The sequence below is a fragment of the Hesperophylax consimilis genome, chromosome 10, assembly GCF_061612785.1.
Source record: "Hesperophylax consimilis isolate HC1 chromosome 10, BYU_Hcon_1.0, whole genome shotgun sequence".
Lineage (NCBI taxonomy): Eukaryota > Metazoa > Arthropoda > Insecta > Trichoptera > Limnephilidae > Hesperophylax > Hesperophylax consimilis.
In genome coordinates this window covers 37,352,918-37,377,850 of record NC_142845.1, presented here as the reverse complement: position 1 = coordinate 37,377,850, position 24,933 = coordinate 37,352,918, and positions in this window count along the sequence as shown.

Below are 24,933 nucleotides of genomic sequence, written 5' to 3'. Positions count from 1 at the left end.
AGATTTACTATTTCCATTTAGAGCTCTGAAATGTTTTTTAGTTCTGACTTCAAAGTTTCTATTTGTTCTACCTTTGTAAAAGAAATTACAATTGAGTTAGTAAACTCCTGATTTTTTCTGTTTGATTATCCCTATCTTTATTATTAAGAATATATTTCTTCATCTTGTTATTAGTGTAAAACGTAGGTTGAATAGTACCATGAATGTTTTATTTATATCTAATGTTGGAAGTATCGTTATCCACAAATAGAATTCTACGCCATTGTTTATTTCTATCTTTAGAAATAGGGCAAATATACGGTGTGAATAGATTATGTTTATTTATTTTTTTATTTTTAGTATTTCAAATATCAATTTATTAGAATAACCGTTATTAAATCCTATTTTTTTAATGATTATGTTGTTTTATAGTTATTTGCTATTTGTTTTTTTCAGGTCTTAAAATATTTCACATAAGACAAAATGCATATCAGATAAAAAAATTTGAAATTTTAGAAATTAGAAAACATGTTAAAATTAAAGCGGATATAATAAATAAGATTTTTTTATAAAAACTCTCTTTAAAATATTTTCCCTCTTAACTGGTCTTTCCCGTCTAACGATATTGTAATTCTTAATTCTGATAAAACCCACCTACTCTAACCCCTACCCCCTCCTTCCACTTCTTCTTTCCAACTGTAATCTATATATTATTTCTGACTTCGGTTTATACTTACTCCTGATGAGGTGAACCTCGTTCATGAAACATGTAGAGGTTGTATTTAATAAAGTGATGTACACAAAGTTATTTGTGTTTTAATAAAATAAAGTTTAATAAGATAACATTATTTTATCTATTTCCGTTGTATATCAATGCGTATGTACGAAATAAAATGTAAACATTATATTTTAATTATCTATGTATTATTTCATTCGTCTTTATTATAACTTTAAACTTTATTATATACAGTAACAGTTGTGGGTAAAGAATTACCACCAGTTGGAGTAAAATTAACACCTTTTAATTAAACCGACTGCTAATCTCATCGCACAATAATAAACACGGGTACAATTAACCAATATGTAATAATCTATTACACAGGTCTGCTACGTTTTTTTTTCTTTGAAATAAGAGGTAATTCCCATGTATTTTTGGTTGCTGAATTCGGGAAAATTATCAAAAAAATTCCATCACGTAAGGTTTTTCCGCAAAACGCAAAATACTGTGGGATTGCCTATCTTAAGTCGCAAAACGGGGTTTATTGCGGAAATATATATTTTTCATTATTTACAACTTATTATAAGATAATATTAAGTTTTATAGACCGAAACAAAAGATTTAGTAACTCATGACGATAAAATTAGTCAGCTTTGAATCATATATATTGGGAGAGAGCCTCGAAACCACAGCGATGACTGCTACTTTTGTTCGTGCAATGTGCAAGGGTATAATACCAAAAATAAAAAAAAATTCGCTACCCAAACATAGATTCAGCACTCCGCCCAGTCCCTCACGGACCTGGCATTCCTACACCACAAGAACCCCAAAACCTGGACGATTTGCCATCATCAGAAAGTGAATCAGAAGAAAGTTCTAGTGACGAGTTTCAAGTAGGCGACTCCAGTGGACCTCAACAATTTTCTCAAGCTGAATTAAATGACCTGATCCGAGATTTAAAATTTTGGTGTAGTTAGTGAGAAGCAAGGTGAGAGGTTTCACCAAGATATCAAGGAAATGGAGAGAAGGTTACAAGGTCGATGGGATATAAATATGATGGGCGACTACTGCTGGATGCTGCATAGGGAAAATATAACGTCCCACAAACGAAAAAGCACAAAACGAAGCTTCCAAACTAAAAAAAGCATATTTTATAAAGATTTATAATTGCATATGATGTAAATAAAATATATTATGACTTAAAATTAATTAAATTTGTATAATTTTATGATATTTTCTTTTGAACATTCCCTACAGAAGTGGTGTAAGGCGGGTTTTGCCTATATTTTAATTTCCACTTTGCGGAAAATCCTTACGTGATGGGTCAAAATGGATGGCATTCTCGAATTCAGCATTCCGAAATACATATAATTCAACCATTACCATTTAAAAAATTCAAAAATGTCAATTTGCAGACCTGTGTTATTTTAGTCAACTTTGTTATAACTATCTTTAATTTTTGAGACAAACTATACGATATTGATTTACCTTATAGACATTGACGGTTGTAACTTTGTAAATTATATTAAAAACGGCAACAGTTAATCTCAGTTGCAGACATGTAGTGAATAATAGTGTTTCATTTGAAATAATTCATCCCAAATACGTAAAATTTCATTTATTCAAACAACTGTCTTTCTTATTATGCCTAAATTGAGCATTTTATTATCCATTAACTCCTTCCTGTTCCGTGTTTTAACCATACATACTCACCCTCTCTCTATGAATGACCTAATATCTACCTATTAAATGTAACTGTTGTTAGGATCACTTAAACTAGGCGAAGCCCAACCAAGTGCCGCCCGCCGGGCCTAGCAGCAAAAAACCTGCGAAGCGGGGTTCTAATTGCTTGTTATCATTATTACTACAAACCGTATTTTTTATGAACTGCTTTTAGGAGGTTTCGAAAAAACACAATGATACTCAACCGTAATAAAGCTACATTTAAAATGCTTGTCAAGTCAACTTAAGGGAATGTCTTTAAAAATCAAAATACCCTTTACATATATTTATTGTGGGCGGTTTACGCTTGTCGCAATCACCTTACGCATTTCTGTGGGTTTGCTTTAAATTTCTGTGTTACAACTCAGAAATTCTATACAATGTCGTGGACGTTTTAATTTATTACGAAGTCGTTCAAAATAATAAAGAGTGGGTAATAAGTAAGATATTTTCTTGAATGAAAAACATTCACCGGTAGTCCCGTGTACAAAATCTGAGGGGGTTTTGAAGTTTTAAGAAATAATGAAGTGATGTTGAAACAAATAATTTATGTGACATAATAAAGTATGTTCAGTAAAAACATAATGCTTTCCTTTCTTCAAAATTTTAAAAATCCCGACTAGGAATCTGAAGGTTGCCGGCTTAGACCCAGTGTGCGCGAGTAAATTTAATTAAATTATTTACTGAAGATTATTTTTCTATCGTTTTGGTGAAAAACCACCATTCGGAATTGAAAGGTTACTCGAAACGGCTTTCCCGTGTTTGGTGACCAGATATAAATATCCAGGTACTTGTAAGTTTTTAGATTCTAACGGCCAAAAGCATTTTTGTTGTTTGTTTTTGGGGTGTTATGCCGTGTTGCGCTAACTCCTTCTTTAGCCGACGTTTCGGACAGCGTTGCAGTGTCCATCATCAGGGCAGATCCGGTAGATCCGAAGATGTGTAAATTTTGGTTGTCGAGTTTGTGCTTATTTATTTGTGGCCTGGGCCCGTCCAAGTGCGAAATGCCAATGGAAGTGGCGACATCTTGTGGCGAATTCTGAAAGCACAGTATTTATGATAGCCTGGGGCCCATCCAAGTGCGAAAACATCAAAACTGTCTTCGGAACCACCACCAAAATCCAAGACCTACTGAGGTCTGCAAAGACTAAGTTTCCTCTGGAAGCAGATGGAGTGTACAAACTCAGCTGCTCTGGTTGTGACAAAGTTTATATAGGCCAGACAGAGCGGACGATTTCCAAAAGGATAGCAGAACATTTTCGTGCTTGTAAACTTGGCCACCCTGATAAATCGGCAATCGCCGAACACTTAATTGAAACCGGCCATTACTTTGGATTTGCTCCCGAGGTCCTGGGAAGACCCAAAACTTATAGATCACGCCTGATTATGGAGGCAATTGAAATCTACAAAAATCCATTTAATATCAATAGAGACGACGGAGCTAAGCTCAACAGCTCTTGGTATCCGGTAATTGACGGCTACACCAAAGCTAAACGCAAATAACATGTCTAAGTATACTCCAATACCATATAATAATACAATATAAAACCATTGCATTTATACCTTGATACTGGGTACATCTACTCTAACCGCTGTCAATCGGTTTTCCTAATTCTAGAATTCACCACAAGATGGCGCCACTTCCGTTGGCATTTTGCACTTGGATGGGCCCCAGGCTATCATAAATACTGTGCTTTCAGAATTCGCCACAAGATGTCGCCAGTTCCGTTGGCATTTCGCACTTGGACGGGCCCAGGCCACAAATAAATAAGCACAAACTCGACAACCAAAATTTACACATCTTCGGATCTACCGGATCTGCCCTGATGATGGACACTGCAACGCTGTCCGAAACGTCGGCTAAAGAAGGAGTTAGCGCAACACGGCATAACACCCCAAAAACAAACAACAAAAATGCTTTTGGCCGTGAGAATCTAAAAACTTACCTGACTAACCTCTATGGGGAGGAAGTTCACACGATGGTACGCCGTTTGGAGAATCTGAGGAAGCGTAGGAACCATTTATTGGGCAGCCTGGCTTTCCTCAAGAGATGCAAGGAGGAATCGGTCGTACCAGTACACATCCGTATTAAAAGACATATCACATCCCGGAAAGCCGAGAGGGTGTTTCAAAGAGCAGAAGCAGCGCTACTAAGGGAAAGAATCCATAATGTGCGCAGCGAACTGGATGGAACATCTCGGGACCTTTTCAATTTACACCTGCATCTGAGTTCAATCCTAATCGAAGAAGATTGGAATAAAATTGACAATATAACTTACCAACAAGCACTAAGGTGTAAGCAGTCAACAGATGCGAGACAGAAACATAAGTTTGAGAGGCTCAACCAAGCCAAAAAAGGAGATCGAAAACAACTTGATCAAAATAAAGTAGTTATCAACATTTCGACTCTTGTGCTGAGCCCAGATGCAACTTCAGTGCTTGCTAAGGGCATGAACTATGCAGTTGCCCCCAAAAAGATACCTGTGGAATCTATCGTATGTGGTGTGGAGACAGCACTACATACAATGATGAAAGTCCACAAAATGTCAGAATCGCAAGCAGAGAACATACGACAAGAGACTAGCCATATTTTGAAAAGGGCTGAAATACCCCGCCCAAACATCACAAAAGGAGAGTTTGCGGCCCTAAAAGAATTGCGCGCCAATGAGGAAATCTTGGTTCTGCCAGCCGACAAAGGAAATGCTACTGTCGTGATTAATACGGTAGACTACATAAAGAAGATGGAAGACCTCTTGTGCGATTCCGGCACCTACAAGAAGATCAAAAACAATCCTACTAACAAGATTGACTTAAAGACAAGGGAACTAGTCAAAGCATCTAGCATCAGAAAAGAGGATTGGTCTAAGCTTTTTGTAAAGGCCTCTAGAACTCCTGCCCTGTACGGTCTCCCAAAAATACACAAAAAGGGAATCCCAATGAGACCGATTGTCAGCGCTATTGGTGCACCTACATACAAACTGTCCCAACACCTCTCGAGATTACTGCAGATGCAAACTGGAAAAACCGAATCGTTTATTAAGGATTCAACAGATCTGATCAGTAAGCTTAAGCAGGTTAAGACTGAGGAAGGAGATATTTTGGTCAGCTTTGACGTCGTGTCTCTTTTCACAAATGTGCCTCTAGAAGACTCAATGACAATGCTCAGTGAGATATATGAGGAAGACATCTGCAAACTTTTTGAATACTGCCTCAAAACGGGATACTTTGCGTTTCAGGGTGAACTTTTTGAGCAAGTGGAGGGAGTTGCAATGGGCAGTCCGTTATCGCCAGTAATAGCCAACTTCTTTATGGAGAAGTTTGAGGAAGCGGCACTTGATACAGCTTCAGCTGTCCCTAAAGTATGGTGGCGCTACGTCGACGATGTCTTCGCCATTTGGCCTCATGGAACGGAGAAACTTAACGAATTCCTGGACCATCTTAATTCTCTCCACAGCAAAATTAAGTTCACAATGGAGCTGGAAAACCAAGATAAAATCCTGCCTTTTCTAGATGTGGAGGTGATGCGAAAACACGATGGTAGCCTAGGACATACCGTATATAGGAAACCAACTCATACGAATCGATACTTACACGCTAATTCGCACCACCACCCAGCGCAGAAGAGAGGACTTATCCGTACGTTGGTGACCCGAGCGACCAGAATATGTGAAGAAACAAAACTTGGAGCAGAACTTATAAAACTGACCGATGCACTGGAGCGCAACGGTTACCCGGCAAGTCAGACTAGGCAAATTTTAAGAGCCAAATCTACAACAAACGAAGACAGAGTTGAACAAGACTCAAAAGGCTGTGCTTTCCTGCCTTTCGTTCACAATGTGACAGACAGAATTGCCAGGCTGTTGAGAAAAGAAAACATCAAAACTGTCTTCGGAACCACCACCAAAATCCAAGACCTACTGAGGTCTGCAAAGACTAAGTTTCCTCTGGAAGCAGATGGAGTGTACAAACTCAGCTGCTCTGGTTGTGACAAAGTTTATATAGGCCAGACAGAGCGGACGATTTCCAAAAGGATAGCAGAACATTTTCGTGCTTGTAAACTTGGCCACCCTGATAAATCGGCAATCGCCGAACACTTAATTGAAACCGGCCATTACTTTGGATTTGCTCCCGAGGTCCTGGGAAGACCCAAAACTTATAGATCACGCCTGATTATGGAGGCAATTGAAATCTACAAAAATCCATTTAATATCAATAGAGACGACGGAGCTAAGCTCAACAGCTCTTGGTATCCGGTAATTGACGGCTACACCAAAGCTAAACGCAAATAACATGTCTAAGTATACTCCAATACCATATAATAATACAATATAAAACCATTGCATTTATACCTTGATACTGGGTACATCTACTCTAACCGCTGTCAATCGGTTTTCCTAATTCTAGAATTCACCACAAGATGGCGCCACTTCCGTTGGCATTTTGCACTTGGATGGGCCCCAGGCTATCATAAATACTGTGCTTTCAGAATTCGCCACAAGATGTCGCCAGTTCCGTTGGCATTTCGCACTTGGACGGGCCCAGGCCACAAATAAATAAGCACAAACTCGACAACCAAAATTTACACATCTTCGGATCTACCGGATCTGCCCTGATGATGGACACTGCAACGCTGTCCGAAACGTCGGCTAAAGAAGGAGTTAGCGCAACACGGCATAACACCCCAAAAACAAACAACAAAAATCCAGGTACTTGCCCACCTTTGTCTACCTCATGTCTTTCCCTGCACTACCTTCAGCCTCACATAATAATTCAATTGGGGATGACATGTCTCACTGGAGCAGTTAAATCTCTGGAATTAAAGCATTTACCAATTAGTAAATCTTTTTAATATGAAGGTAAAGTTAGTTGTATTAACGAGGAATTTTTGATAAAAACCAATGCAGTGCTCATTGGCATTTGCAAGGCACGGTCAAATAAGTACACAAAGTGATGGAATGATTTTAAGGTATGCTCACCATTATATAAATGCGGATAGCGAAACCTTCAAAACAATAATTGCTTTGGGAGGAGCAACAAACGCAGCTACCGCTCAAATAGAAATCGCACAGAAAACGATATTAAATATAATACTCAAAAAACATAAACTAACCGACACAGACCAAATATTTAAAAGCTGTGACATACTTGATATACGCCAATTATATGTTAAAACTCTACTAAACTACATTTTCGACCAAAAAAACAAACCCCAACAAACACAAAATATCACTAATAGACCGGTCAGAAAAGCGTATAAAAAAAAACATAAAAACTCCGACGGTAAACACTACCTTTGGACAAAGACACCATAAATACCACGCTATTAAAGCATTCAACAGTCTTCCACTTGAAACAAAAATTGAGGAAAATAAAAATAAATTCAAACACAAAATAAAAAAATGGATTAAAGAACAAAAAAGACAATATTTACAAAATTCTATAACATAAAATAATAAAACATATACACGCAACACGCACAAACATATAAATCATTATAAATGCCGATTTCAATTCTCTTTTAATATTTTTATTTTAGTGTGAAAATTAAATTTTAATTTCTAATCTTTATTTTTAGTTTAAATTTATCTTTATTTTAATGTTGTTTTTTGTTTAAATGTATAAATTCGTATATTTTAAAATGGGGGCCTCAGCACGGGTAAATAACCCAGTGAGGCCAACATTACTGAATTAAGATATGAAATACTGTAAAATAATTTATCAATAAAAAAAAATAAAATAAAAAATTAACCATTTATTTAATATGAATTTCAAACCGTTTGCTGTACGTCAAAAGTCTCCCAAATGTAAATGACATGACCTTTGAGAGGTGTCTTTTTGAACCTACTGTTTATCTTTTTGCGCAGAGCAATATTTGCCTTAATTCTGTTATTTTAGTAATTCTGTGTTTCAGATAACTTTTCTAACATATTTACAATTTTACACAGCGCCGATTAGTGATTCAATCACTTCAATGGATCGTTATAAGATTTAATTACTGTATTTGTATCGTAATAGAAAATTTTTAAATTTTCCTCGTTTTAAATTTTATTTAGGATTTGATCCCAAAATACCAAACCTGAAACTGAATATGTTTTTTAAAAATCTAAAGGTGCAGAAAATATCTAGTTCGGGTGTGGCTATTTCATTTATTTGCGTTTCAAATTTTAAAATGTTGTAAATTGAAGATTTTGAATTTTTTGATTTTAGATGTAAATTTTTCAGTTAAAAAAATATGACATAATAAAAAATTATATTAGTAAAAAAACATTTTCATCGACCATGGAACGTAAATTCGTCGTATACAGATTTGATTTGTGATTTCCACGGCCAAAAGTATTATAATGATTTATTTATGGTTATTCGCAGCATTCGATAAATGACTATTTTAGATTATTTGCAGCATTTGATAAATGACTATTTTTGGTAATTTGCAGCATTCGATAAATGACATTTTTTTAGAAGCCGTAAATAATATTTAGGTTGTTTGTGATTACTGACTTGCAGGAGAATTATAGTGATTTAAATTTGGGGTATTATGCCAACGTTTGCCAAAGAAGGAGGTAGCGTAGCATGGCATAATCCCCCAACATAAATCACTCTAGTCGTTTACAAATTATAATTACGACCCGAAAAATGCATTTTTCACCTGTTTTTATTTTGCATTACATTAAATTGAAACAGTAGATTGGGTAATATATTTTTTAATAATTCCCCTGAACTCTGAAAATAAAACATCTAATGATGATTATTAATTATAACTAAAAAGCACTGGCGTTGGTACTAAATATTTAATTTGGTTTTAAATTTTGATTACAAAAAAATTATTCCGTTTTGTTGGGTATTTTGACGTTCACTATATTATCTAAATATGTAAGAATTAATATTTGTTCGTTTGGCCGGTACACGTTCCTATACTATTCATTCGATTTCGCTGAAAATTTCAAAGTTTGTTCTTATTAGTGCCAGGAGTGTTCAGAGATGGTTTGAATGATAGAAGAAGCCAGGGACGCTCGAGAAAGACTTAACGCAAAATCTTTGCACTGGAACGAGTTACGAAGTCGAATTAAATTTAATTTTTAACAGTTAAAATGTGGATTCATGACACCATACGAATTGAGTGGTAGAAAAAGCAGGGATGCCCGAGGAAGACATGAATCAAATAATTATTATGTATAAATTGAGTGATGAAAGAAGAAAAAGGTGTAATGAGGATGAACGACTTGGAAATGAATAGGTGAAGAGTTAGAGGAAGATATGGCACGATCAAGTGAATCAAATAATTATTACAATACCTTAATATTATTTTCACCTTAAAAATGCGCCCTGTCAGGTACTCTGGCATTCACAAGTTCAAAACTGTACCTATAAGTCCCCGAGCAACGGGTACACGTCAGCTAGTATATTATAAAATTCATCATCTAGTTTATTGCATTAACTCTGTTGTACTTAATTCCTGTTGTCCATCTAATCTGCTTTCTTCCATTAACGTCACGCTGTTTAGTGTCGCCTCCCGAAGATCTGAGATGATGCGATTAGAAGAAGTGTGGAGATAATTGGAGCGTGGCAAGTAAATAATTTGTAGACCAAGCGTGAGATTTCATTAAAGATGCAGAGTGATGAGAGAACACTGACGTCAATACCACCTACGCCCAGATTAACGGCGAACAGTAAACCTACATTCTAGAAACCACCCAGACCTGGATTATATTTTTAACACGTTATTAAATTCGGTGTCTGAAAACAGGCCACCAGGAGGTCTAGCACGAACGTTCGATAAAGCCCTATATCAACACGATGCTAAATAAATCCGTCATCTACGGCCAGTTAGCGACATTTGCGAGCACGATCAGAATATGATTTCGACAGTCAGTAGACAAAAGCCGCTACTTTTAGCGCGGCCTAACGTTATTTTTTATACAAAATAACCGGCTTATTAATGAATGAGGGTGAACTAGCTAAACTGAACCGAAAAAAATCGTATGAACGATCCATATACTTAAGTAATTCATCTAAGATGCGATTAACTGATTCTGTTCCAGCTTCGAGAAACAAAAGTTGTCACTTATGACTAATGAACTCATCAACTTAATCCCTTTTTAGTGTCATAAAGTGCATGCGAACTGCCAATGTACTCGTATATTCGCTATTGTCAATTTATTAGTATTTTTCAACTTTTACGTAGCCGTCTGATGTTTTGGTGTCAATTGATAGAGTATTTAATTCATGGACAATTCAGGCTCCAGTGTTACCGGCGTATATCAAATTTTGATTTAAACATCGGCCTGGGTATCAATAGCGCGACCGTGCTTGGTAAATCCGTATAAAATATTTCTATCAATCCGATATTGTAAAGTTATTGATTTCACTTTACTATGTGAAACCCTATGATACTCCCATTACTCCTGATACTCCCTGGTAATAGGGCTATTGGCTTGAATACCGCATGAGTCCCAATTGCTCCTAACCGCCTGGAACTAGTAAGACTACTTCATCCCTAATCGGGGTATTTCGTGAATCTGAAGGTAGTAGGGAGAGGAAAGTGATAGGGAGAGAAAGGCGAGAAAGTAGATCTGGTCACCAAACACGGCTAAAGCCATTTCAAGTAACGTTTCATTTCTGGATGGTGGTCTTCCAAAAGGGTGATAATCGGAGTATCTTCCACTTTGCATCGTTTCGCAAGTATACTATATATTATTTTAAACTAATAAATAGTGAAATAACACAAATTAATCACATGAAATGGTGCTGGTGCTGGTGGGAAAGGAGGGTTGCTTTGGAACAAAAGCTGCCAAGAGAAATGGCTATCGAGGAGTTAAAAGCTACAAAAGGGCTGAAAGGCCAACGGATGATAAAAAATTCAATCGCAATTTATGTTGACCGAAGAAATAATTGAGATACTATTACTTGTAATAAAGTCCTATCATTATTCAATTTAAAAAAAAATAAATTATTGCCGTCCTGGTGGACATCTACATGAAAATAATAAAATACATTTGTGCTAATTATTGTTGCAGTAAAAATGGAAGAGCAAATACACGGTATTGATTTACAAAATAAGTTAACATGTTGACCCAAATTTAACACTAATTAATAAAGTACGGAAAATAATTTACTCACCACTTCTCAGTATTTTCACAAAACCCAAGCAGTATAATGCACCCGAATAATTCATAGCAATAAAGTCATTAGTAAATAATTAAGAACCCATTACCATTTACTGAGGGGAAAACATAGATGGGTTTAACCAACAATAGATCATGTCATCGGTGTAACCAGTAATAAATCAATGTATGCACCTTCAAAATTTACATTTGAAATAGTATAAAAACGTCGTCTCAATGTGGACTAACCACAGTTTGAAAATGGCCTTGTAAGCCGAAACAGCTGTCACAATAATAAAAAACTAAAACACTTGCAGAACTTAATAATAATATTATCAAATTTAATCTAAATTAAATTTATAAAAAAATTAAATGGAGTTCTACGAATTAAACACAAAAACAATAAAAAAAAAAAAAAAAAAACAAACAAAAAAAAAAAAAAATTAACATGTTAAGTTTAATGAAAAATAATCAAGCATGAGTTAAACACTAACTTGTGAAATTACGCACAAAAATATAAGAAATAAAATCAGCAAATTAAATATACAACAGATGTAAAATATTAACTACATTGTTGAATGAAAAATGCACATATGCATACACAGAGAAATAAAAATTATATTCACTGCAGACTGGTACTCAAATACTTTAGTAAAATAATTATGATGAGAGTTTTATAAATGAAAGAATGTTTATAAATGAATAGACAGAGAAAGATAAATGATACAGTTAATAATTAAGAAGAAAAAACATACATAAAATAGCTAATCATATATATGTACCCACACAATATTTTTGGGGTGAACTGCATTAAATTAAGATTGATTCTATAGCATAATTGTTCACAACAAAAGCAATAAAAACTTTGCCATCGAATTTCAGTTGTATTTTTTTCATCCCGTGGAGTAACATAAATGTGTGGGGAAGACAAAAAGTAAAAAAATGGTACAAGTAACAAATAAGTACTAAAACACATTAACATTATTTATTTTACTCTCAGATAAATAGTTATCATCTCTAATTACTACATTAAAAAAATACTTGCCGACTTCACTCCATTGCACTGCCACTGTAGAAATACAAACTAATTAATTTATTTTAAACAAAGACGTTCTACTAACACACATCGTAATGACACTGCTGGGTAGGTATTTATCTCTTTTAATTGATTCAGTTATTGAATTAAATTGAATCATAAAACCTTCTCAAATCAAGCATTCTATTTATCATTGTGTTATCAGATATGTTGCCAATTCTTGTGGAATATTCTTCTCCGTGACCTTTAATAAACTCATGGGATAGAAAGATCACCCGCTCCTTGCCCTCGCTGTCCTGTGCCCGAAATGCCATTGGATTGAATGCATATCCAAGACGTCCGTTCGAGCGAGCACATTGGACATATTAAATAACTTCATTTCATTGTACTGACCGCAAGCCAAACACAAATGAAAGACATCGACTTTGTTCTGGATCACATACATACTATCAACCAACTTCCAATGGATATTTCTCAGAGGTGGACAAACATCCTCTAAAATGATCCTACGTTTCGATTTAGAACATAACATATTTATTTCTTTATACGCCTAAAAAGGTTTTTACTTAAAAAATATAATAATGCAGTGTACATAGGAGAATGACTGTATTATATAGGCAGTGGGCACGGGCAGACGTTGTCCTGTTACAGACCACCTTCCATGTAGGGAAGTTAAAATTTGTAGTTATATTATTTTTTTTATAAGAAATCTGAAAAATAAACTGTTGAAATTTTTTATTTTATTTTTAGACCTGTGGTGCAAAGAGTTGGATTGAGAGGCTTCTGCTGGAGAGGTAAAAAAATCTCCTTCAACCAGTTTATCATTCATGATCCCAGACACCCCAGCTAAGTCACCAAACGTAGAGAAACCACTTGGGGTGACCTATGCTAGAGGTGTTGGTTATCCAATTAATGTTTACCGTGGCGGCGGTACCCATACCCGCCTCCCAAATTGTTCAGCTGTACAGAAGTTCAGATATTCGGAAGATCAATGTTGAGAAATTGAGTGGTTTGAATGTTCAGATTTTTCAGATGTTCAGATGTTAAAATATTCATAAAGACAGAAGGTACGAATGCCATTGAAAATGTACCCCTACCATATACCAAATAGAAACTATAAATTGATAGATATTTCTGTCCATTGTAGCAGAATATTTGAATTCACAAGACTTGCTTGGTTGCTTTGTCGAGAAACTACTATGACTCAAAGTGAATTCTTCTTCATACTATTAATGTAGACTCCAATGAAACACGTGGCTTCTAATTTACAACATAACATAACGTATATGAATACGTATATGTATATGAATACAGGCAAGTAATTGTGAATTTTCTTATCATCTAAATCAAACTCGCATAGTCATATGTACTGAAATACAATTCCCGGAAGACATCAAAACTATTTGCCATTTTAAAAATAAAATTGATTCCAATGATATTGAAAAATTACACCGAAAAATATTTTGTACATCCTTCAGCCTTCCATTTGTTCTGTTTCAGATCTTGATGGTAAATTTAATTATGTATCTTTTCAGTCCGCAAAAATATTTTTCTCTATTTACTACATAAATTATCAGAATTTTAGATTTCCACCGTACGATTTGTTTTAACCCTTAAACAGGCCGATTGTAAGTTTTTATCGAAAACAAATGCAACAAATGTTTTTTAATTCAAGGAATACTAAATAAAACTAAGCACTTTTAAAAAACATTTATGTATTTATTTAAACTTCTTTTACTTTAATAAATATCCTAGACAACGTATTGGTGTCATTTTGCGATCCACATAAATCATTTGCTCATTTTGGCAACGACAAATGTATGTAGTCCCCTGATGACCACAACCTTGTTAAGGGTTAAATTTGTTTGAGTATATTCATAATGAGGCAAACTTAGTGCTTTGCGTCCTGAAAGAAAATCTATAGATGGGCTTTAAAAATAAAATGATGCACACGATTTTTTGGATTTTTCTGGCGTAATTCAGGGTTTCTTAAATTCTTTTATTCCTTGTATTGAAAGATTCGCCTTTATGTTTGATAAAATTAAATGTTTTGACTCCCAATATCGGTTGAGAGTCCGGGTTACCGTCACCCGCCGCCCACTCCTTCCAATTCGGCCGGTTGTTGGTGTAGTACCGTGTCCATCTCGTCCAAACGGCAAACATGACTCCAGTACCGTGTCCAATCAGCTGTTATTGAATGCGTACCCTTTAGCCCGAACAATAATGGCCCGTAACCAGCCGCCGTATGATTGTGCCCATTATTGGGAACAACACCGTCACACCTTTACACATTTAATGTAAGTATACAGTATTTCTGAGAAACTGACCAAATTATGGCTTTCGGGACTATGAATTGTATTTTTTTGGAATATTTTTTCGTGGTCAGGGAAACCCAAAGTTTACATTTTATGACATGAATAATACATTCCTAACTAGCAAAAAGAATATTAGAAAACATTCCACATTATGTCATGAATAATACATTCCTTAATAGCAAACAAATTATTGTAAAAGTTTCCGCATTATGTCATGAATAATACATTCCTTAAGAGAAAACAAATTTTGGTAAGAGTTTCCAAATTATGTCATGAATAATACAGTCCTTACCAGCGAACAAATTATTGTAAATGTTTACAATTTATGTCATGATTAAATACATTCCTTACTAGTAAAAAAAATATTGGAAAAGTTTCCACATTATGTCATGAATAATACATTCCTTACAAACAAACAAATTACTGTGAAAGTTTCTACAATATGTATACATTCCTCAGTAGCAAAAAAAACACTGTAAAAGTTTCCACATTATATCATGAATAATACATGCCTTAATAACAAATAAATTCTTGTAAAAGTTTCCACATTATGTTACCAATAATACATTCCTTACCAGCAATCCGAGACTCACGCAAAGATGTCAGCAATAAATCGCTCATAATTACATTTTATATCAATTTCCACATGCTTATGTGTAATTATTATGATGTATTTGATTTACTTGGTCGTACCATGTCTTGCTTGGACATCTCCGGTGAGCTCTGTCCCGAAGAAATGTCCGCGAATTTTCTTTCTCATTACCAATCAACCATTTTCAGCTAGAAAGGGCATTTCGGTAATGTGCTATAGAGTTTCAAAAAGTCAAATTAAGTCAAGAAAATATTGTTTATTTTTTATTTTTCAGTTCATATCTCGGGGAAAGCCGGGTGGTAATGCTTGTTTCGCACTAGAAATGCCTTCTATGTAGGTTTGAATAGAAACCAATGTCGCAACTGACTTATTACCTTTTGGTTCTACCCTATTTATCAGTACTACCGCTCTGTTTTAATTACACTTGCCTGACGTACTGTATCACCAACCAAATTGATCGAAATAATAATTTCATAATGATGATGACACACAGTTCCGTATTTTAAATTAAAGTATAGAATGATGTAACTTTTGTTGTGTTCAATCAAACTTGTGTTCTTCTTTATTCTTCTTGTATTCTTCGTTATTCTACATCAACCTGTTCCAACGAAGTTTCTTTTACAATCGAGTTTGTGTTTTCACAATTTCTGGGAAAATCAATCTGCTTTCCTTCACCGCTCATTAACTTTCTATTTTCAGAAAAGCCCGATATAAATTTGTCGCAACATTTTTCAAAATCAATTTGCTCTCTTAATAAATTATGCGTCGGTAAAACGGGGTCACTTCCCGAAAACATTATCTTTGAAAATATTAAAAAATCTAGACCGCTTGGCATAATAAGGTAATCCTATTATTAAACTGGGATAATACGAGGATAAAGTAAATTAATGGCGGTTATAAATCAGCTTTTCAACTATTTGATAGATAAAAACACTACGTTAATAAATTCATTAAAATTTTATAGAATCCTTGAATTTATCGTAAAATTATGAAGCACTCCTTGCTTACCATATTTATATTATAAAATTAACTACACACAACATGAATTTATCCAAAGAACACGTGGATATCAAATATTAAAATTATCTTAAGAGGAAAAGGGCCGTATACTGTTCGAGGTAAAACCGTTACTCATAATAATATTTTTGTGTTTAAACGTTTTTTAGATTATCTTCACTTTGTTCCAAGCCTCCAAAGTACGGTAATTTTCACATTTCACGTTTTGTTCCTAACTTCAAGTTTCTTCAGATGACATTTATGATGTCATCGACCCGGTCTTTTATTATTTGAATTGAAATCCGGCCAATTCGATTATGCGTCCCGTATTGGCTTTGGTAAATTGGTATTTCGATTTACAAATTCCCTCAAATAGTTCTGAAATAATTAATTCGGGTATAATTGTTTTTTTTTATATTTTCATTACGTTACAGACTGATGTTTTTCAAACTGATAAAACATTAAAAAAATCGTTTTATTCTTAATTATTTTTGGCGTTATCCTGAGGATATACTAAGGAGTATAAAACTGACGCGTACGCATACGCATCCGCAGCGATTATGAGTAACGTATTCTACCATTTTGACCTTATACTCTCGTATAATATTTAAAATTCGATTATGAGTAAGACAGATAATGATTAATGAATGACAGTTAATGAGTTAATGAACAAAAAATGTCCAAAGAAGCGAAGTTAGCAGTCCACAATGGAGTGCTGGTACCTACCCTGATGTATGGAAGTGAGGCTTATAACTGGCAAAGAAAGGATGAAAGTAGATTGTAAGAATAATAGAAGTGTATATATGAGACGATGTATGAATGTGAATGAGGCAAGAAGTGTGTGCCAAGACCGAGTTGTTTGGTTAGTTAGTTAATGATTGGTTCCGTCCCCATCACGCTTGCACAAAGTGCTGACAAATATTAGCAAGTAAGTTACTAAATACTTGAACTTTGATGGGGAAGTCCTTTAACCTTATTTTGACCTTTTGGTAGTTGGAAGCGGCTCAGCGCGTTGTGCGAGCTTCGTGTGGCTGGAACCAAACGTGCATAATAAGTCAATCTTGAAAAAACTGAGATTAAAACAGTAATATTTTTTCTCTATTCACGTGATGTCTTATGGAATATGTTTCCTCTATATTAAACCTTTCCGTCCGAGCCGCCATAATTTAGGGAATGTTTATTTTTGGGTTACCCGCAGCTACTACACCATATCTACAGGACCAGAAGGGGGGCAATACCATACAGCATCAAAATGCCGCTGCGAGTGCGAACGGTGCCGAGTAGAACTGCATGTCCAGAATGCTTCAGGCAGTACCATACTGTACATAATTTAGGCTAAGACACTGTATTATTATAATTAATTTTAAATGAAGATATTCTGTTATATGTTTTTGTGATATTGTATGTTAACAAACTAATAAAAAAAATAAAAAATGACGACTATTTTATAGAACCCTCATAAATAACATTTTTTAAATAAATAGCTAGTGATTTATTGTCAGCATAAAGTTTAAAAAAAAATAAATACACACACAAAAAAATAGTTATGGCGTTTTTACTACATTTATAATAAATTCAGGAGTTAAGTTAAATCAGTAGCTGTGGTCATCTTCAGTCAAAATAATTTCGGATGGGATGCGTTAATCCTGCTCCTATTTGTTCCTTGTACCAAATAATATCTATTGTTTATTTATTTATTTATGTCTATTCTTGAATACACATTTTACAATTTTTTACAGTGGTTTATATTGTAGTACAGAGAAAAAAGTACAGAAAAATAGGTATAAAAAATAAAGAACATAGGTTGATGTAGGTAAAACTGTGTGTGGTTGATATTGTATGTTACGTGAACACCTCACTAGCAGAACCTGTGCTGAGGTGTTTACGTGTTTGTGATTAAGTGTGACAGGTATTTATGTGTTGTAGTAGAAAGTTATTTTTTTTTTTTTTTCACAGACAAATTGAAACATGAAAACACACATATATATGTGCGTGTATGTAATTTTTGGATAATTCTTAAAGAACGTGTATAATATTTAATTTTATTTATCATATTTTGGTTATGTTTGGTTTGGAATTATAATCTTTTGAATAAAGTGAATATCTTGATTTTTTATCCAGGCTACGATATGTTTTTTGAGAAAGTTTGTAGATGTATTTGTAGTCATTAGTTGCTTCAAAGTAATGGGCATACTGTTAAAAAGTTTGGTTGCGTAGTATTGAAAGTGTCTTTGTCCGTGTGTGGTGTGTGTTATCGGAATGTTCAGTGTTTTATTTGTTGATGACCTGGTTTTTATTATGGCTTTTGGTTGATTTGTAATATGAAGATTATTATGGATGAGATGTAGGAGAGCAGTTTTGGCGTACAGTTGTCTTATTGACATGACGTCTAGAGTTTTGAAGATTTTGTTTGAGTCTGTGTAGAATGGTACTTGCAGTATGAGTTTTATTATTGCCTTCTGAACTTTTTGAATTGGGTCAATTGTTATGTTTGTAGCGCTTCCCCAAGCTAATATTCCATAAGTGGCAATGGATTGACACAGTGCAAAATATATTGATCTGAGTATTGTTAGTGGAAAAATGTTTTTGATGGATTTTATTAGGTGCAAGACTCGTTTTAGTTTATTAGTGATAAAATTAATGTGTTCAGTCCATTGTAAGTGTGTATCAATAATAACTCCTAGGTATTTTATTTGTTTTACCCTTTCGATGTGTTCGCATAGGCAATAGGATGATGTTTGTTTACAGTCATGCAAAAACAAGTTCAAGTTAGAAGGAGGTTGACCTCTTTGTGTTATACTATGTGTGATGTATTTTGTTTTGACTGTGTTAACGGTAAGAGTATTTCTGTTTAGCCATTTTATGACAATTGACAAACTTTTTTCAGCTGTTGTGAATAAATCTTTCCATGTGGCTGCTTGACACAGAAGAACTGTATCGTCAGCGAAGGTCACGATTTTACCATCAATTTCAATGTCACATAATTCGTTAATGTATATAAGGAATATTAGTGGGCCAAGTACACTCCCCTGTGGGACTCCGTACGTGATTAAAAGTGGTTCACTTGTCTTGTTGTCAATTTTGACTTGTTGTGTTCTGTCAGACATGAAACTTTTCATTAATTCCAATTCTACTCCATTAATGCCAATGTTTTTTAGCTTCTTGAAAAGTTGTTTGTGCGAAATTGTATCGAAGGCTTTAGATAAGTCCAAATAGATTGAAATTACTTTTTTTTTGGCATCTAAATTATGTGTAATAAACTCGGTTACAGTGGCAATTGCGTTTTCTGTATTCTTATTTTTTCTAAAACCGTGTTGGTTAACTGAGAGTATTTGCATGTTTTCCAGATAATGTTGCAGCTGTTCTTTTATTGCTTTTTCAAGAATTTTTGACAACGTGTTTAATAGTGTAATGGGTCTGAAGTTGTTTACATTATTTTTAGGTCCTGATTTATGAATAGGAATAACCAGACCCTTTTTAAGGATGCTCGGAAAAATTCCTTCTTTCAGGCTAAGATTAATAACGTATGTTAGTGGAGTAAGTAGTTGTTGGCTTAGTGTTATTATTGTTTTAGAGTCTATTCCGTCAGGACCTGATGTTGTGTTATTCTTTAGGGAATGTATTAATTTTTTGGTGTCTTCCAGAGTTACTCTATATAATTTGAAAAGACTGACACTATTTTTGTGTGTGCACTGAGTCGGAATTTTTTGAGGTTCTTGATTATCGTTACTAGACGACTTTTGTTTTATATTTTCGGCTAGGCTTGCTCCGATATTTGTGTAATGTCTGTTTATGTAATTAAGGATAAGTGTAGGATTTTTGTGGAAGTCGACTTCTTCGTCGTTGATAAGTATTTTGTTTATTTCATCATCTTTGTTTTTTTTGTGTATTTGTACTTTCCCTCAGAATAGACCAAACGCTTTTCGGGTCAAAGTTAGCAGTAATCAGTTTGTTTCTGTAATATAATTCTTTGGCTTTTCGTATAATTAGAGAACAAGTATTTCTGTACCTTCTATAGAAAGAGTTCAGAAAAGTGTCATTTGGGATGCGTGTGACTTGTTTGTGTAGTTTATCCCGTTTTTTAATGCAATTTATTATGCTTTGAGTAATCCATTTTTTTAGTTTTATTTTGCGGTGCGTGAAAGATTTGAATGTTTTTGTGGTGTTTTGAGTGATGAGCGTTTGTAGGTATGTTATTAAGTAATTCCAGGCTTCTTCAGTGTTGTTAATTTTTTTAAGGTGTTCCCACGTTTGTTTTTCTAGGCATTTTTTTAGGTTCACGTAGTCAGTTTCAAATTTTGTGATATTGTTTTGAATTGTTGGGTTCAATGTCTGTGTGGTCAGTCCTATCATTGTTGTGTAGTGGTCTGTGATTGTGGATTCGAATACTACGCTACAGAATTTGTTTTTGGATTTGATCATTATGTGATCTAAGCATGATTCCGAGTCTCTGGTAACTCTGGTTGGAGTGTTGATGGCGCTTATTATGCCATGTTCCAGGAGCATATATACCTATATATACCATGTATACCTATATATTTTTTATTTCACTTATTATTAATTAATTGATGAGGCTTTTTAGAAGAGTTTCATTTTGGATTCCTCAACTAACAGGAATAGTGAAACACCACCATTCAGAATTGAATCTTGAAGTGGCTTTAGCCATGTGCGGTGACCATGTCTGAATAACCAGGCACATATCCATCTCCTTCCCATCCCTAGTACCTACAGCTTCACAACATACCCGGATTGAGAAAGGGGATGCCAAATCTCACTGGCTCCAGATGTTTGGAAGCAGTTGGGACTCCAAACTTACATAAAAACGCAACTTAACTCAGCCAACAAAATTCTGCACGAACATTACCTAGAAAGTGGTTGTTTTTTTATTATTTGGCACGTGGTTTGTGCGTCACCACTACCAAATTTTGGCAATATGGTGCCAGAATAAGTTGTGTAGTTTGTTTGTTTTATAAAGATATTTTATTCATACGAATGAACGTTGACCCTTCCCCCGAGGTCTGAATAGGGGACTTTTAAAATACTTCTTCCAAGACAGATTCCCTGACTTGGTATATCAGACGGCCGGCACGTTTTTCAATGGAATCTTCTCTCGCACGGATGAACAGACACGTTTATTATCTCTCAGCCCTCGCTGCTATGACATATGATTCGATATTAAATTGTACTAAAAACTTCAAATTTATTGAGAATACCTGCCTTTTTGTATTACTACTTTGTCCGTTTGTCTTTTTTCTTGTGTAAATACTGCATAAAAGTCCAACTTCCCACATTTAGTGCAATTACGAAAAAACCGATTTGATAAGTGTTGCGAGGTAGGTAAGTTTAGAGAGGGAGAGGATCGTTTCGAATCTGATTGATGGTCTTTCACGAAGACGATGCTGCGATTACTTATTAAGTATAAATGTTGTACATACATTGTATGTTAAAGGACGTACTTGACTCACATAAACCAGCAATTCCTGACATTATGTAGATTACAAAATGTTGATGAAATTTTGGTCTGTGGTGATTTTATTCTTGTATTTTTATTTTTCAAAAACGAACAATTTTTTCTTGAATATGTCATTACAGGCCACTAAGCCGAGTAACAGCATTTTTACATTTTTTACTCCCAATAATGTCAGGAATAGCTGGTTAAAGTAAGTCAAGTACGTTCCTTAACATTCTGTATTTATACTAAACATATTAATTGATAATGTATTTGCATTAAGTATAATGTATAAAAACGCATAATTTTTATGGTATTGAAATTGGTTAAATAATGGCTTCTATAGTTGTCATAATTTTTTTTATTATTATTTCTTCTATAGTTGTGTCATAATTATTTTTTTTAAAGTCTTTCACTGTAAATACCGAATCTTTATTGAATTTTATTTATTCTTTGTCGAAATTTTATTTGTATAGAAATTGTTAATATTGTTTTAGTGTTTTTTTAATTTGTTATTTTTTTATACTTTTAAATTAAAATAGTTTCATATAGTAAATTTTCAAATGAAACAGTTTATTTACCCTCGTTAAATATATTTAAATTTTATCGTGTTGAAAATGTAGTATTGCGTTTACAATTATTTTAAGTCTTCAATGTTTTAAATTGTACATTTTAAATTCAACAAAATAATTAATACCATTGAGTCAAATTTGCCTTGAGAAATAGACACCGTACATTCTCTTTAAATAAATTATATGTTTAGATGAATATTTAAACAAATTTTTTTTTTTTAAATTTATTACTTGTAAATTATTTAACATTATAAATGATAACAATATGCAGACTTATATATATAATTTTTTAGTTTTTTTATTCTACTACTCCATAAGTTGAGCTCCAGGAGCTCGTGTTTATGGGAGGAGTATTTACATTTAGTTCTAATGATTTTTTAAACAATAATCAAAAACTTTTGATATAAATACAAACATAATATTAACATAGGTACACAAATGAGAAAAGTGTGTTTTTAAAGATAATTAAAATAATATATCGTCTTACAGATTAAGTAAGCGTGAGGAAGTTAAGGGTACAATATATCAGGTAAACAAATTATAAAAATAGTTTTTTAAAGACAATTAAATTAATATATAAATATTTTTTTACAAATTGAGTAAGTGTAAGAAAATTAGGGGTACAATATATCAGTATCCAATTTTAGGGACTTAATTAACTTTTTGAATTGTTCATAATTCACAGTTTCGGTTACACTAATTTTATTTTTGGACAATAATATATTGTACCATCTTACACCTAAATACGAATAGTGGTGCTGAGCCGTGGTCGTTCTAAGCATAGGAATGGCTATTAAGCCATTAGTTTTGAATCTATTGCTTATGCTATCTGAAAGGTGAATTTTATAAATAAAATATTCTTTATAAATTTGATATAAGGCGATTCTCTTATACAATTCTGTGATAGATGGTACATTAAATTCCCGAAATATCTCTAAAGTAGGGGAGTCATATGGTTTCCTAAGGATGATTTTTATAATTATTCTTTGAATTGTAATTATGGGCTGTAAAGAAGCCTTAAAAGCCCCTCCCCACCCAATAATCCCGTACTGCAATATGGACTGAATTAATGCATAATAGACAATTTTGATAGTTTTCTTATTTAAAATATTTCGTATATTATAGAAAATATAGATAAGTTTTCTTATTCTTTCAACAGTGAGATTAATATGGTCTTTCCATTTAACATTTTTATCTATTAAGATACCAAGATATTTTATGTTAGATTTATGATTTAATTTCGCGCAGTCCGTATTACATGTACCGTCATTTACACAATTTTTAGAATGAATTGTTATGTTAATTAGGTTATTTGGCACATCTTCTTGTAGAGTGAAAGGAATACAATATGTTTTTTCTGTGTTGAGTGATAATAAGTTGCCATCGAACCAATTTTTTATAACCTTCATATCTTGATTGGCCGCATTGGTAATTTCGTTCCATGTCTTTTTTTCGATAATTATTGCAGTGTCGTCAGCAAAGGATATAAGTTTACCATTAAGTGATAATTTAAACATATGGTTAACGTAAATTATAAATAAAATTGGTCCAATAACAGTCCCTCGGGGAATTCCAAATTCTAAAGTTTCATCCACGCTTAGTGAGTTATTTAATTTTACTTTTTGGTTTCTTTGAGTTAGATAGCTTTGCAGCCAATACCTTACCTTACCAATAATACCGATATCATTTAATTTATTTATTAGTTTTGTATGGGAGATACTATCAAAAGCCTTACGTAAATCAATGAAAATGCCAAGGCATTTATTTTTTTTATCTAATGCACGGTATATAGTTGAAGTTAGTTCTGCAATGGCATCATGAGTGCCTAGTTTCTCTCTAAATCCAAATTGGCTAGGACTAATTATTTTATTATTTTCAATATAGTACAAAAGTTGTTTTTTTACGATCTTTTCGAAAATTTTTGCAATGTTTGAGACAAGAGATATTGGTCGATAATTTGATATTTCTTCAGGGTTGCCAGATTTAAAAACAGGTGTTACGATAGATTTTTTATAAACGGAGGGGAATATTCCACTATTTAAACTAATATTTACAATGTGTGTAATTGGAATGCTTAATAATTCATTATAATTTTTCAATATTTCTACTGTGACTCCATCAAACCCTGGTGCAGATGCACCTTTTAATTCAATAATAATATTTTTTATGTCATCTGTTGTTACCGGTTTGAAAACTGACAGATTATTTTGTTTAAGACAGTCCTTTTCGAAATTATCTATTTTATAATTTTCATCGATCCGTGTAGCTAAATTTTGACCGACGTTAGCGAAATATTTATTAAAGGCATCAGCACATTTTGTCGGTTCCATTAAGGCATTAATAGAATTTTTTCCTATATTAATTTTTTTAATTTGAGTTTTTTTGTTTTTTCTACTATTTATTTCATTTATTGTTTTATATGGTTGATTTTCATTGAAATGTGAATGGAAGGA